This window comes from Leptonychotes weddellii, chromosome 2 (assembly GCF_054177405.1).
Source record: "Leptonychotes weddellii isolate Sample4059 chromosome 2, ASM5417740v2, whole genome shotgun sequence".
Classification (NCBI taxonomy): Eukaryota; Metazoa; Chordata; class Mammalia; order Carnivora; family Phocidae; genus Leptonychotes; species Leptonychotes weddellii.
In genome coordinates, this window is record NC_138370.1 from 67,848,692 (window position 1) to 67,862,586 (window position 13,895).

The following is a 13,895-nucleotide window of genomic DNA, read 5'->3' on the forward strand; positions in this document are numbered from 1 at the left end:
GAGTCTGTTACTAACAAATTCGTGACTGGGTTGATTGGCTCTCAGTCAAATTAATGGTCTTAGACTAGCTAAGCTACAAAATATCCCACTACTTTTGTCTACTAGGTGTATGCTCTGCCTGAGATTCTGCAAGTGCTGCAGTCTTGTTACTAGAGCATGAGAGCTGGAAGCTGCAAGGTCTTTTAAAGCCCAGACTAGCAAATCACATACCATCACTTCTATTGGTCCAAGCTGCTCACAGGGCCAGCCCAGATTCAAAGGAAGGAGAGATGTACTCCACCTCTTAATGAGAAAATGGCAGAGTCACATTGCAAAGTATTAGCATGCAGGGTTGGGAGGAATTGCTGTGGCCATCACTGGCTACAGTCTACTCAAGCCCATTATACTGTCCCTTTATAGAAGCACTTTCTCTGAGTTACTTCGTGGGTGTGTGTGTGTCTTAGATCAGGCTGCCATAAGAAAATACCACAAACTGGGTGGCTTATAAACAACAGAAATGTATTTCTCACAAATCTAGAGGATGGAAGGCTGAGATCAGGGTGCCAGTATGGTTGGGTTCTGGTGAGAGCTCTTTTCTGGTTTGCAGATTGCTAACTTCTCTTTGTATCCTCCTGTGGTGGGAAGAGAGCAAGAGAACTCTCAGGAGTCTCTTTCATAAGGGCACTGATCTAATTTCTGAGGGCCCCACCCCATGACCTAATCACATCCCAAAGGCCCCCTCCTAATACCATCACTTTGGGGGGGTAGGGTTTCAACATATGAATTTTGAGGGGACACAAACATTTAGTTTATTGCAATGTATGTGAATATGTGTGTGTATATATGTATTAATATGCTATATATGTATATATATATGCTACAGCTCAGAAATGTACATGTGTGTGTATATGGCATATTTACAGTGCATACAGAAATAATTTACTAATATATTAATACATACAGTAGCCTTCCCTTATCTGAGGTTTTGCTTTCTGCAGTTTCCATCACCCCTGGTCAATCAAAGTCCAGAAGCACATGATCCTCCTTCTGACATATCATCATAAGGTCCTTAGTAGCCTAACGCTACATCACAATGCCTACATCATCCACCTCACTTCATCTCATCATGTAGGAGATTTATCATCTCACATCATCATGAGAAGAAGGATGAGTACAGTACAATAAGATATTTTGAGAAAAAGAGATGCCACATTCACATAACGTTTATTACAGTGTTTTGTTATAATTGTTCTATTTTATTAATATTTATTGTTCATCTCTTTCTGTGCCTAATTTAAAAATTAAATTTTATGATAGGTATGTATGTAGAGGAAAAAACATAGTATATATAGCATTCACTATCTGCAGTTTCAGGCATCCACTGGGGATCTTGGAATGTATCCCCTGTAGATAAGTGGGGACGACTTGAACATGTAAACAACATCTGGGTAGGAGTTACTTGTGGATTGTCTATTATGTTGTCTGAAATCATTTGTAGAAGGATCTATGCAAACAATCTTGCTTAGAAGATGTGCAACTCCTAAATAAATAATATATATTTTTTGTTCAGATAAGAAATGTAATTCATCATTGGCCTTTGTTTAGTTTGGCTTCTAGAAAGCTCAGAGTTGAACCTAATGTCATTGCTTATTTTTGATATTGGTATATTGTTTTCCACTTCTTAGAATTAGTTTTCTCTTTCATTTTTGACTCAATTAAGAGTCGGACATCTCTTTTTAGACCAAGAGAAAAATTAAAGAAATACCATTGTCAGGTGCACATCTAAATCTCTTCAGCTCCATTTTTACTCCCTGCCTCATAGAGTTGAAAACAAAAAATTTCATAGTCACAGATTTTTTTTGCTCCCCATTTTATAGTGTCAAATACTGGCCTCCACACAATGGGGAGTGGAGCCCTACAATGTGGTAGGGCTGGTTATTTACTCCCTTGATTGACAACCTCCTCATGAAGAGTAACACCCTTCTCCAGTTATACTGGGGACTCCATTCCTTCATTCAGTTATTCATTCAACATATATTTATTATGCATAGGCAAAATAAAAATAAAAGTATGTAGCAGGCATTAGACCAGGCCCTGGGAGGAGAGCAAAGAATAAAACAATGTGTACTGCCCTCATGAAGATTACAATCCAGTGGGGTATAGGATATTCAATGATTATATAGTTATTTATGATACCGTGTCTGAATGAGAAATAAAGGATGCCTGCGTGAAGTAAAAAATGAATTTGTTCAAGTGACTTTTTTTTTCCCTAAAGATTTTATTAATTTATTTGACAGAGAGAGAGGGAACACAAGCAGGGGCAGAAGGAGAAGGAGAAGCAGGCTCTCCGCTGAGCAGGGAGCCCGATGCAGGGCTGGATCCCAGGACACTAGGATCATGACCTGAGCCAAAGTCAGATGCTTAACCAATTGAGCCACACAGGCACCCCCCTTCAAGTGACTTTGAAAGTGCCACCTGGAGGATAGGTAGGTGCTAATCAAATGGAGAGAGGAAAAGGTAGAGAGGCCCAGCAGAGATTCCAAGTTAGGAGGTCGACAGCATTTGATAAACATATCAAAGTTCAGGATGGCATTTTGTAGGTTTGTTATTCATGTATCCCTAGTACCTCTGTTATGTTTCACAGATTATGACTTTTTTTTTCGTTTTAAATGGTAGAGCACACAAAAATCTTTTTTTCCCTTTCCCTCCTTTTTTTTTTTTTAATTGAGGTATAATTGACCTCACATTTGATCCTTGCCATTACTTTTGTCAGAGCATCCTTTTGACAAGATATTCATTATTTAAAAACAAATTGAGGCAAACTCAAATTAGCTGAAATTGAGTTTATTCAGGAATAGCAGAGGAGTTGCAGCTGGGGAATCGCATGCTGTGGCAAGCATAGACGAGGCCTTTGAGCGTTTTGGGTGGGTTGTATTTATGCACAAGGAGTGCAAAGAGGGGGAGGTCCAGCCAGAGCCCAGGCGTTAAGTTCATTGGCTTGTGCAGGAGAGGGATTCTTGGTGATGTTCATTGGTCAGGAGATGAGTCTCCGTTCTCAAATTCCGTTCTTCTTGGCGAGCATGCGTGAGATTCCCCGTTTCACAGCCTCCAGTTTCATTTTGGATCGAGATCTTTTCACGCTTTCAGGTATGTTTTTTTGAATTATTAACTCCCAATTCATACTCCCGGTGCATAATATTTTTCTTGATTTCCTTTTCTTTCCAAAAGAATCCATATATATTTCTCTATGTAACATTTGCATTTGTATTTAAACTTGGATTTGTCTTGCCTCTTTTAGAATGGAAGTGCAAACAATTCAAGTGGGTATGGGGGTGTGGTACTCTGATTTATAATAAGAAATGTATATTTGGTCTGACTGGCATACGGCTCCTAAAACCATTGTAATTTCCTAAGTGATAAGAGCATGGCTGCTCTTTTTTGCTTGAATATTTGGTCTCTGTCCTCCAATCCTGAGATAGCCCCAGAGAGATAAAGGTGAAACGAGTCTCTTGTTTCTCACCACAAGCTCCCTTCAGCCTGAGTTTATGTTAATGAGGTGATTTTTGGAAAGCCCTTTAATAACTGTGGAATGGGGGCTGGTTGGCAGGGGACGGACCCAACAAGGTGATTAGAGGGTTGGAATTTGACCCCTGGGGAGGTGGGAAGGACTGGAGGTTGAATTAGTCATCAGTGGCCAATGATTTAATCAGTCATGCCTAAATGAAGAAGTCTCTGTAAAAATCCCTAAAAATATGGGGTTGGTGAGCTCCAGGATGGTGAACAGTCAAGATGCAGGGAAAGTGGCGTGCTTGGAGTGGACTTGGCAGCTCTGTGCCCCTTCCCACAAACCTGCCCTATGCATCTCTTCCTTATGGCTGTTTTGAGATGTGTCCTTTCCTAATAAACTGGTAATTTAGTAGGTTTATGATTTTCCTGAGTTCTGTAGCCATTCTAGTGAAATATTGAACCTGAAGAAGGGGTCGTGGGAACCTCTAATTTATAGCTGGCGGGTCAGAAGCACAGGTAACAACCTGGACTTGTGATTGACATATGAAATGGGGGGCAGTCTTGTGGGACAGAGCCCTTAACCTGTGGGATCTGATGCTATTTCTGGGTAGATGGTGTCAGAATTGAATTGTAGGACACCTAGTTGGTGTCAGCAGAGAATTAGAGAATTGCTTGGTGAGGAGAAACCCTCACACATTTGGTGGCCAGGAGTATTGAGATTATTTTCAGGGGGCTACAGCATTTTATTTTATTTATTTATTTATTTTTTAAAGATTTTATTTATTTATTTGAGACAGAGAGAATGAGAGACAGAGAGCATGAGAGGGAGGAGGGTCAGAGGGAGAAGCAGACTCCCTGCTGAGCAGGGAGCCCGATGCGGGACTCGATCCCGGGACTCCAGGATCATGATCTGAGCCGAAGGCAGTCGCTTAACCAACTGAGCCACCCAGGTGCCCCATGCCACCCAGGCGCCCCTACAGCATTTTAGCCATTTAATAATCAAGCACACTTCACTTATTCAGGGATGGCTCACCTGGCTTACCTTCCATCCAGACACAGTTACCAACATGTAAGTAAGTGAAGATTGTCTTGAGTGGCTAAAATAGGTTCCCATCCTACTCATTGGATTAGCTAACAGATATTTGAGGATCTTGTCTACCATTAGTCTGCATAAATCTCTCTGTGATTGTTATCTACTTTCTAGCCCATGAAGAGATTAAAGTAACAAAGTAGAGGGAGATTGTGAGTTGCTTAAGGAAGGTTCTTTGAGAAGTTCAAGAAGATGGTTTGACAGCCTGACAATGACAGAAGCAGAAAAACCGAGGAAAAGCAGACACAAAAACTCAGTAATTATAACGATCTCAGGTATGTGAGCATAATCAGAAATAACTGATATGTATCAATAATCTCCAAGAACAGTGTTCCATGGCTATAAGACATAATATATACTGCTCATTATTATAGCCGTGAGTTGCCAGAAAAATGTTATATTACATTCAAGTAGTCCATATACAAAGACATAGAAAGATTCTCACCAAAACTGTTATTACTATTATTATTAGTTTCTGTGCTTTAAAGGCTTAAGTTTAATTAATGAATTAATGGGAAGATTAACTGTGTGGCATGACTTATTCACCATCCTTTGCTTACATTTTTCTGGGGCATCTACTATTAGCTAGGTACTGAACAAGGAGCTGGATCCATAGTGGTGGACAAATTAAGCACCATTGCTGTCCTGATGGAGGTTGCAGGATTGTACAGAAGATAGGCAGTTATCAAACAGGCAAAAAAAAGGAAATAGCATAACTCAATTTGTAGAAAAGTCTACAAGAGAAAAGAATATGGAGTGTGATAGAGAACTCAAGGGTCAGGGTGAGGAGGTATAGAACATGATATCTTAATCATCAGGGAGGGCCAGAGAACCTCTAAATTGTCATGGAACCAGCAATGAGATAAGGGGGAGCAAGAGAGGTTCAAGAGCAGAAACACTAGGGAAAGGATTTGAGATAGGAGGTTGACAGTGTAGAGGAGCTGCAAGGACCACAGTGTGACTGGAGGTCATACAGCGGGTCAGAGGAAGAGTGGAGTAACATGGAATTGAAGAATAAGGAGCCAGATCATGGAGGCCTTTGCAAACCACTGGAGTTTGGATTTTATTCAAAGTGTCATGGGAAACCTTTGAAGGACTTCAAGCATAGCCACTGGGTAACCAGCTCTAAGTGTCTTTAAATGCTTTAGTTATTTTTGTTTCTCTTTGCTTTTGCTTATATTTGTAGAAATGATGAAGGGATACTTCTGAAAATGTGTGGCACAGAAAGGAATCCAAATTTTAAGGGCCTTAAATCTTAAACAATTTGGGAGGCCCTCTTTAGGGAAAAGGACTCAAATTTACAAATATAAAATTAGGAACAGAGATATTCTTGGAAGGGCCCCATGGAAGTGAGGGACGCCAGAGCTTAAGCTTCATTGTGTCTCGTTATATCCACTCATTGCCTATATTGTGGAAAGGATTTTATAGATACTTCTGGCTTTAGGTGGGAACCAAAGTCGATTTTCAAGTTTAATTGTTTGGAGCATCCAATCATTATTCTTCAGAAGCCCTGTCCTTTTTTCTTCCTTTTTTCCCCCTTCTTGGATCCCTCCACTGAATGCCCCCGACTCAAACAGCTCAAGTTAAAAACTCATTTTTGTGATTGTCTTATAACTGATTTGCAGTTTTTCTGTTGGACTATTTCATCCTTCCACATAAGTGTATTGGTCTTTTGTAGCAATATCTCTCTGAGGGTTAGCATGAGTGTATCTGAAATGGTATGGGACGAGGAAATGGAATGGAAAACAGTTGATATGATTTATGTATGTTAGCATTTTGGAGATTCCATTTTCTGAGGAAAAAATACACTGGAAATATTCCAGGAGGCTGTTATAGTGATGTTCCAAAGTTTCACTTTTTAAGATCAAAGACCTTGGGAAGTTCAAGGTGCTTTATTGGGTCAGAGCCCCTTCCTCTGTTTGTCTGACATTCTTATCTCCTTTGAAATCTTACTGAACACTCTTACAATCCCTTACCCTGTTTGTCAAGCTGTTTTACTATAAGAAATGGTGTCTATTCCATGAAATGCTCTCTCTAAAGAAATAGTACTCTGTGCTTTTATAAAATAGAGGGAAAGATGAGCTGGCTAATTTATTCCATTCCTAACGCTTTGTAACAAAAGTTGAAATGAATGAAAATGATTGAGTTTGTAGGCCTGGTCTGCAGATACAAAAAACTGCTGGAAACTGTTGAGTGTGGAATGGCTTTAATTTACTGCATGGATCTCAGCCCATGATATGCTGCTTTTTGTTAACTTTCATAAAAGAGAAAGAAATACAGAGAGCAAGAGCTTTCAGAAGGGCTGTAGTTGAAAAGAAGCAGTACATGAAGCTCTAAGATTGTGACTTACATTAAACAATGGGGTATTATTCTGGTAGGAGGGAAGATGATGGGGACAGGTCTGTGGGAGATGTGGAGGGTGAGGCTGACAGACTCCTCAGTGGGAACTGGGACAGATTACATCCTGGTTTTCCCCATTGGCAGGAAGGCCTGGAGATGCATGGGGCAACCTAACCTAGGACTTGCATGATGAATCAGGAGGTCGTGAGGATACCGTTTCACTCTCTACACCAAGAATACTGTCCCTGTATTTTCTGTATGTGACTTCAGTATCAATGTGTTTGATATTGCCTGGACTAAAAAATGTTAATGTTCCTTTTTCTACTCCAATACTGGTGGTTCATTAAGATGGATATGATGGGGTCCTGCGTTGATACCACATAGGTGTAGGTGGAGAACATCCTTCAGTACACCTATTCTTTGCTCCTAGTTTTCACATTTTGATTTAATTGCACAGCATTGTGCTGCTGAGAACTGTAACTCCAGCCTCCCACAAAGTACTTGAGTTGGGCATCCTGGATGATTTATAGCAACATTTAATCATCAGGCCTTTGGTTTCCATGTCTTGTAAATACAAAGAAAGCAATCCCTGTCCCCATCCCATGGAGAGGACAGAATGGTTATTCATGTCTTATTATCACATCCTTAATCTTTTCCTTCTTCTTCTTCTTTTTTTTTTTTTTTGTGGGTAGTATTGAAACCATCTGGGCTGCTTTGAAGTCAGTTTATTTTACTAAATTAAACTTTTTCAGATTGTTCTCTTTTTCTTTACAGGATGCCATGCAGCATTTAATTAATTCTGGCACAAGTACACCTGTGTTTATAAATCTGACAATTTATTCTGTAGATGAAGGAAGCTGGAGTCCGAAATTTGTACCAAATTAAATCTGTTGGTAGGCTTTGGGTTTTTTTTTCCTTCTTGATATTATTTTAAATTAAATGTTTCCCTGTGTGGTTAAATATCTTTGGCTTTCAGTATCAGTTTACTTAAAGAAACAGTGACTAAAGACATAGGACTTATAGTCAGAGAGAACCAAGTTCAACTTACTGTATGACCTTAGGAAAGTCAGTTTATCTTTATGGGCCCTGGTAGCCTCATGTGTAAAATGGTGATTGTGGGAGCCGCGTCCAAGATGGCCCCAGTGATCCCTGCCTCCTAGTATTCATGCCGCATGTAGTCTCTTCCTATGTTGAATAAGGTTGACTTGTTCAACAAATAAGATAGTGTGGAAATGATGGTGTGTGACTTCTGAGGCTGGGTAATCAAAGATGTTGTGGCTTTTGCCTTGCCCTTTCTCTTGGATTGCTCAGTCTGGGGAAAGCTAGCAGCCATGTAGTGAGGATAGTCAGGCAGTCCTAGGCACAGCCCACATGGCAGGAACTGAAGTTTCCTGCCAGCAGTGAGCACCATGTACGTGAGCTATCTTGGAAGCACATACTCTAGTCTTGGTGAAGCCTTCAGATGTCTGCAAACTTGGCCAATGTCTTGACTGTAACCTCATGAGAGAGTCTCAGCTAGAAACATCCATTTAAGTCGTTCCCCAATTTCTGACGTACAGGAACTGAGAGAGATAATAAATGTTGATTGTTTTGAGCTACTGAACTTGGGATAATTTGCTCCACAGCAGTAGATGGATGATACAATTATAATGACAGTACCCCCTAGTAGGATTGTTGAGAGGATTAAATGTGACACTGCAAAGGCTTTGCACAGAGTCTGGCACATAGTGTCATTCAGAAAGATAAAAGTGTTAGTTATGGATGGAACTTGACACTTGAGGATCAGTTCTTCTCTCCAGCACCTGTATTCCAAAAGCTTTATGGGGGCTCTGCATTTAGATGATAAATCATTCCAGATTTATAGCCAGCTCTTGAGTGAATGGTAAATTGGGTGACATATCTGATCCTTATGTCCTGCCTCACATGTTCTTATCTCACTTTTCAATTTCAGCCTTGTGTTGCAGTCAGCTACAGGGCACTGTTAGCCTGATGGCCCTGCTTCAGCTGCACAAATGCCTCTTGCTCTGTCCTGGGGCAGCTTAGTGCACATTAGCATGTACGCTTTTAACTGTTTAGACGCGTGTGAGAATCTGAACCTATTGGAAATGGGAGGTGGTGGGTAAATACTCCCTCTTTCCACCCTTTGGCTAGATCATACTAAAGCACCCTCTATATGGCTTCTTGGAGTTGTCCCTTGTGGAATGGAGATCTGCTGCCCACAGTGGAGGTCTGCTCAGCAGTGCTCAGTAGTGCACCTTTGGATTGATTGGTTTTCTCTCCTTCATCTCACTCCTTCCAGTCCCCCACTCCTGTTCCTTGGGCTCACTGCCTAAAATCAACTATCTGCATGCCAGGCTGTATGTCTCTGGTTCTGCCCCTTGGAGGTTACCTTAGGCTGCAACAGATGGCTCTAGTAAGAGTTGGCTGAGTGTTGCTTGCTTTATATGTGTTCCTGAAACCATTACCATGATTCCTGCTTTTACTCCCTTCAGTGGTTTTCTACTGTTCTCAGGAATAAGTCTTAAACATCTCACACAGTGGCAGGGACCTCCACAAACTGGGTCCTAACCATACCTTCAGTCTCCACCCCCAACTTCTCCATCCTCTCCTATCTCTTCTCTACGTTGGCCTTACTGGGCTTTGTTCAACAATTCCTTTTATGTGACAATCTTTCTGTTGCCTCTGAACCAAGAGCATGCTATTTCTTCTTACTGCTTGGCCAACTGTCACTCATTGTTCAGACCTCAGCCTAAATACAGTATCCCCAGGAAGGCCTTGAAGATGTCATATCATTTTATTTTATTTTTAAAATATGGAATGCTTCTTGAATTTGCATGTCATCCTTGTGTAGGGGTCATGCTAATCTTCTTTGTATCATTCCAATTTTAGTATGTGTTCTGCCAAAGTGAGCACTTGAAGATATCATTTTAAATATCCCCATATCAATCTGAATTTCTTTCTTAACACCTATTGTACTTGTATTTTCTTAATGTTCACATTTCCTCCTTGAATGTCAACTTTATGAGGCCAGGGGCTATGACTTTCCAGTTCTCTATTGCTTAATGTTTGGCTTAGAGAACATTTCAATAAATGTCTATTCAGTGGAAGAAAGAATTTAGGCAAAATTCACTTGGCTGATAAAATATCTGTGTGGGGGGCACCTGGGTGGCTCAGTCGTTAAGCGTCTGCCTTTGGCTCAGGTCATGGTCCCAGGGTCCTGGGATGGAGTCCCACAATGGACTCCCTGCTCCGTGGGAAGCCTGCTTCTCCCTCTCCCTTGCTTGTGTTCCCTCTCTTACTGTGTCTCTCTCTGTCAAATAAATAAAATCTTTAAAAAAAAATACCTGTGTGGGTTTGTTTTTTTTTTTTTTTTTTGCCTTAGTCTCTCCCTTTAAAACACGAATCCTATCCAAAAGGGCCTCCTCAAGGTGCTGAAACAAAATACTACTTTAATAGCAAAAATGACAAATTTGTTGGTAGTAAAAGGATTAATTTTACAATTACCTTTCTTTTTTTGTCATTATAAAAGGCAGTATCTTCGGCTGGCATCAACTGACTGACAAGCTCCCCTAGTACTTTTTTTTTTTTTAGCAGGGGCAGGGGCAGAGGGAGAGGAAGAGAGAGAATCTTAAGCAGGCTCCACACCCAGCATGGAGCCCAATGCAGAGCTTGAACTCACAAACCTGAGATCAGACCTGAGCTGAAATTAAGAGTTGGACACTTAACTGACTGAGCCTCTCAGATACCCCACCCCCAGTACTTTAGATTATAATTCAGTTTACAACATTTGATTGACAGACAACTTTTAGAGATCATCTTTATTGGATATAGTCTACCTCTGCAAAAGTAAAACTTGTAGTTTTAATTCATGTAATCTAAGCTCTATTTAAATAGAACAGACTTTTTGCTTCTAATGTATGTAGAAAGAGCACCCATTTGATGGGTCAGTACGACACGAGAGGTGCCCATCCTGGGAAATCTAGCCTTTTCAGAAACAGCAACACAATTCAGATGGCAGAGGGTTGCATCAGGATTCTGCTTGTATATTTAAGGATAGAGTCTTTATGAATGTGATCATGCGTGAAAATATATTAGGGTAAAGTCCCATCTTGTATTAGCTGGCATCATATGGTCTAAATTTGTAAACAAATACTAAAAATCTGATATCATATCAGAATTGACTTATGGTACAGGTAAGAAACCTGAACAATGCTGTACTTAAGACAAATTTCATTGATGAATATGTTTATAAAATGGAAGTCAACTCTGTGGTAGATCAGTAATGCACAAAGATAGCTCCTTTGATATTTTGCAAAGGGCTGTGTACTGAATTTATTATGTCCTTGGCAGTGATAAAGATCACATAGTTCATGTAGCAGGAAACCACTCGTTCATTTAACAGATATTTATTGTGTGCCTACTATGTTCCAGGCACTTCTCCGGGCATATGAGATACCACAGGAGCAAAATATATCTTAGCAAGTTCCCTTCAAGAACAGATTTTGCCATGACAAAAGGATTTGCAAAACCACATGGAGAGGAAATGGTTGACATCATTGGGAATTAGTGTTGGTCAGGCTGCAGGAAATTGTCAGCAGATTTCCCACGGTATTTTCTGAAGAATGAGGATCTTCCAGAGCGGAAGCAGTGTCATGCATTTCATCTAGATCCAGCTGTTACAGCAGTTTATTTGAAGACTCGAAATGTTCTTTTTCTCTAAGGAAATTGAGATATCATTGAACTAAGTTAATTGAATTCAGGTCTCCCTCAGCCACAGGGTTTCCCCCTGGTGGAGGTGACCCCTCTTTCCTCTCCCTAGGATCAGGGGAGACTTAGCCAGACAGTGAGTTGTTGCTGAAAACCCGAGAGCAATTGATCATGGACAAAGAAGACAAAGGCTATAGGGAATCATAGAAATTGAGGACAACCCACATTTTAATCTAGATCTGATAAGGTAAAGTACATTAGAAAGTAATTCCTAGAACAAAATGAAAGCAATCTTGAATGTCCAATCTAGATCAGAGGGTCGGAAGCTTGGGTGCGTATCTGAATCACCTGTGGTAAAATGAGAGATTCTTCACCCTAACCACAGCAATTTTGATACATACTGAAATTTGAGAACCACTCACCTGGATGTTAAAATCCATTTGGTGATGAACTCTCCAGTATACTTCCCCAAAGATTTCCAGAGTCTTTGGGTAAGATACTAACACTCTATGCTGCCTGAGATGGACTCCTCCTTTTATTTCTAAAAAAAACCTGCATAACAAATTTTAAAAATCACAAAAATTACAATGTAAATTCTTGCTGGTTAGTAAGATTTAGTTAACTAAGGAAATTGTACATGACTATGGGTGCTGTGGTTCAATCTTAGATCAAGTATTCCTTTGATTAATTGGGAAACTATAAATATTTTCATTTGCATTAGCCAGACACTACAGTTAGCGTCTGAGTTTGGACCACTATGTAACTAGAGATCTTTAAACCTTAAAAGAGCTTTTATTTAAAATGTATGCCAAAAGTATACGGAATCAAGAAAATCACTTAACAGTGGGAAGATGGGAACTGCGTTAATGGGGTTGTTATTGCTATTTGGTAAAGTCAGTGGTTTGGATGACTTAAATCCAAAGAGAATCTTGTGGGTTTTGTTTTCTCTCCTTTGTTACTCAATTTAATGTATTTCTTAACTAAGAAACAAATACCTTTAACAATACTAGATTATAGGGGTGCCTGGGTGGCTCAGTCAGTTAAGCGTCTGCCTTTGGCTCAGGTTATGAACCCAGGGTCCTGGGATCGAGCCCCACAATGGGCTTCCTGCTCAGCAGGAAGCTTGCTTCTCCCTCTCCCACTCCCCCTGCTTGTGTTCCCTCTCTCACTGCCTCTCTCTCTGTCAAATAAATAAAAAAAAATCTTTAAAAAAAAGAATGCTAGATTATATAGATCCTTGGTAGCCATGTCTGCAAAGATTTCTTCCAGAAAGATGGTGGGAACAATTGTTCCTTTGATTCTGCCTCCCAGCATTCGGAACTTGATATATGTATTTTATCTTTTGCAGCACATCATTCTATTGCTAAAATTCTTTGAGTTTTTCTTTGCAAAAAGCCATGGAAATTTACCAGGGTAAATCATAGATCATTGCGGTAATTGAATCCAACAAACTGAAATTGCACAAGAAAATGAATATACAAATTAAAAAAAATTGGCAGGTCTAGTAATTATTTTACGTATTGTTTAGTCCCAAGGAGAAATGAAAAATAAGTTATGATTTGAGTTTTATATAGTGTAAGAAAATGAGGCTTTGAAGTACTAACAATTCAGAAACTCTCATAATCCCTGTCTAAAACAAAGATCTCTGTCTTCTGCAGTGTTTTCTCGAATTAGAAGCCTATGTTTACCAGCTGCTGTAAATCACTTTTTCCTTTATTATAGCATTTGACACTGTGATACCTTCAAGTGGGTGTTGCTTATCTTGGGAGGGGTGGTGAATGTTGAATGAATATGAGAGGGAATCATAGCTATTTAACAACGGTTTGCAAAGGTTCCAGGGTTCTAGGGAGGGAGCAGGAAGTATTAATTTAAAAACAGTTTGCAAAGCGAAAAAGAAGACAGAAGAAAAAAGCATTTTATTTCTTAATCTGTTTGGATTACCTCTAAGGAGATGAGTAATGAATGAAATTTGGGGTTAGTACACAGGAAGGGCTCTTAAGAGGCAGTCTAGACTTTAGGCTATCTTTTTCTTTTACAAAACTCCTCCTAAATTTTTTTTTTAGAGAAAGTTCTCTGCCATATTCTTACACACTTTGAAGGAAAGGGAGTTAAGAAACTCTAACAATCAGTGTCGTGTCTAATAAACTTCATCAAAATTGTTTTCTTTGAAATATATTTTTTTAACTTCTCAGACTGCAATTTGTGTTTCATAGGATTTGTAGTCATTTTGCATCTTGGATTTGCATAGTTTACTTTTCTGTGTGTTTTAAAA

The 13,895-nt window shown here is 39.8% G+C and overlaps 1 long non-coding RNA gene and 1 other non-coding gene across 3 annotated transcripts in view; one reads left to right on the forward strand and one right to left on the reverse strand.

Moving 5' to 3' along the window:
* The first annotated feature begins 2,870 nt into the window (after positions 1–2,870).
* LOC115938319 (uncharacterized) overlaps positions 2,871–13,895 on the forward strand; it is a 165,591-nt gene continuing 154,566 nt past the window's right edge. For both annotated transcript variants that reach the window (XR_014142829.1, XR_014142828.1), the window contains exons 1-2: positions 2,871–3,126; positions 4,691–4,851. This is a non-coding gene — a long non-coding RNA (uncharacterized LOC115938319). The remainder of the gene's footprint in view (positions 3,127–4,690; positions 4,852–13,895) is intronic.
* On the reverse strand, positions 9,723–9,829 carry LOC115938842 (U6 spliceosomal RNA). The gene has a single exon (XR_004073856.2). It is a non-coding gene; the product is annotated as a U6 spliceosomal RNA (small nuclear RNA).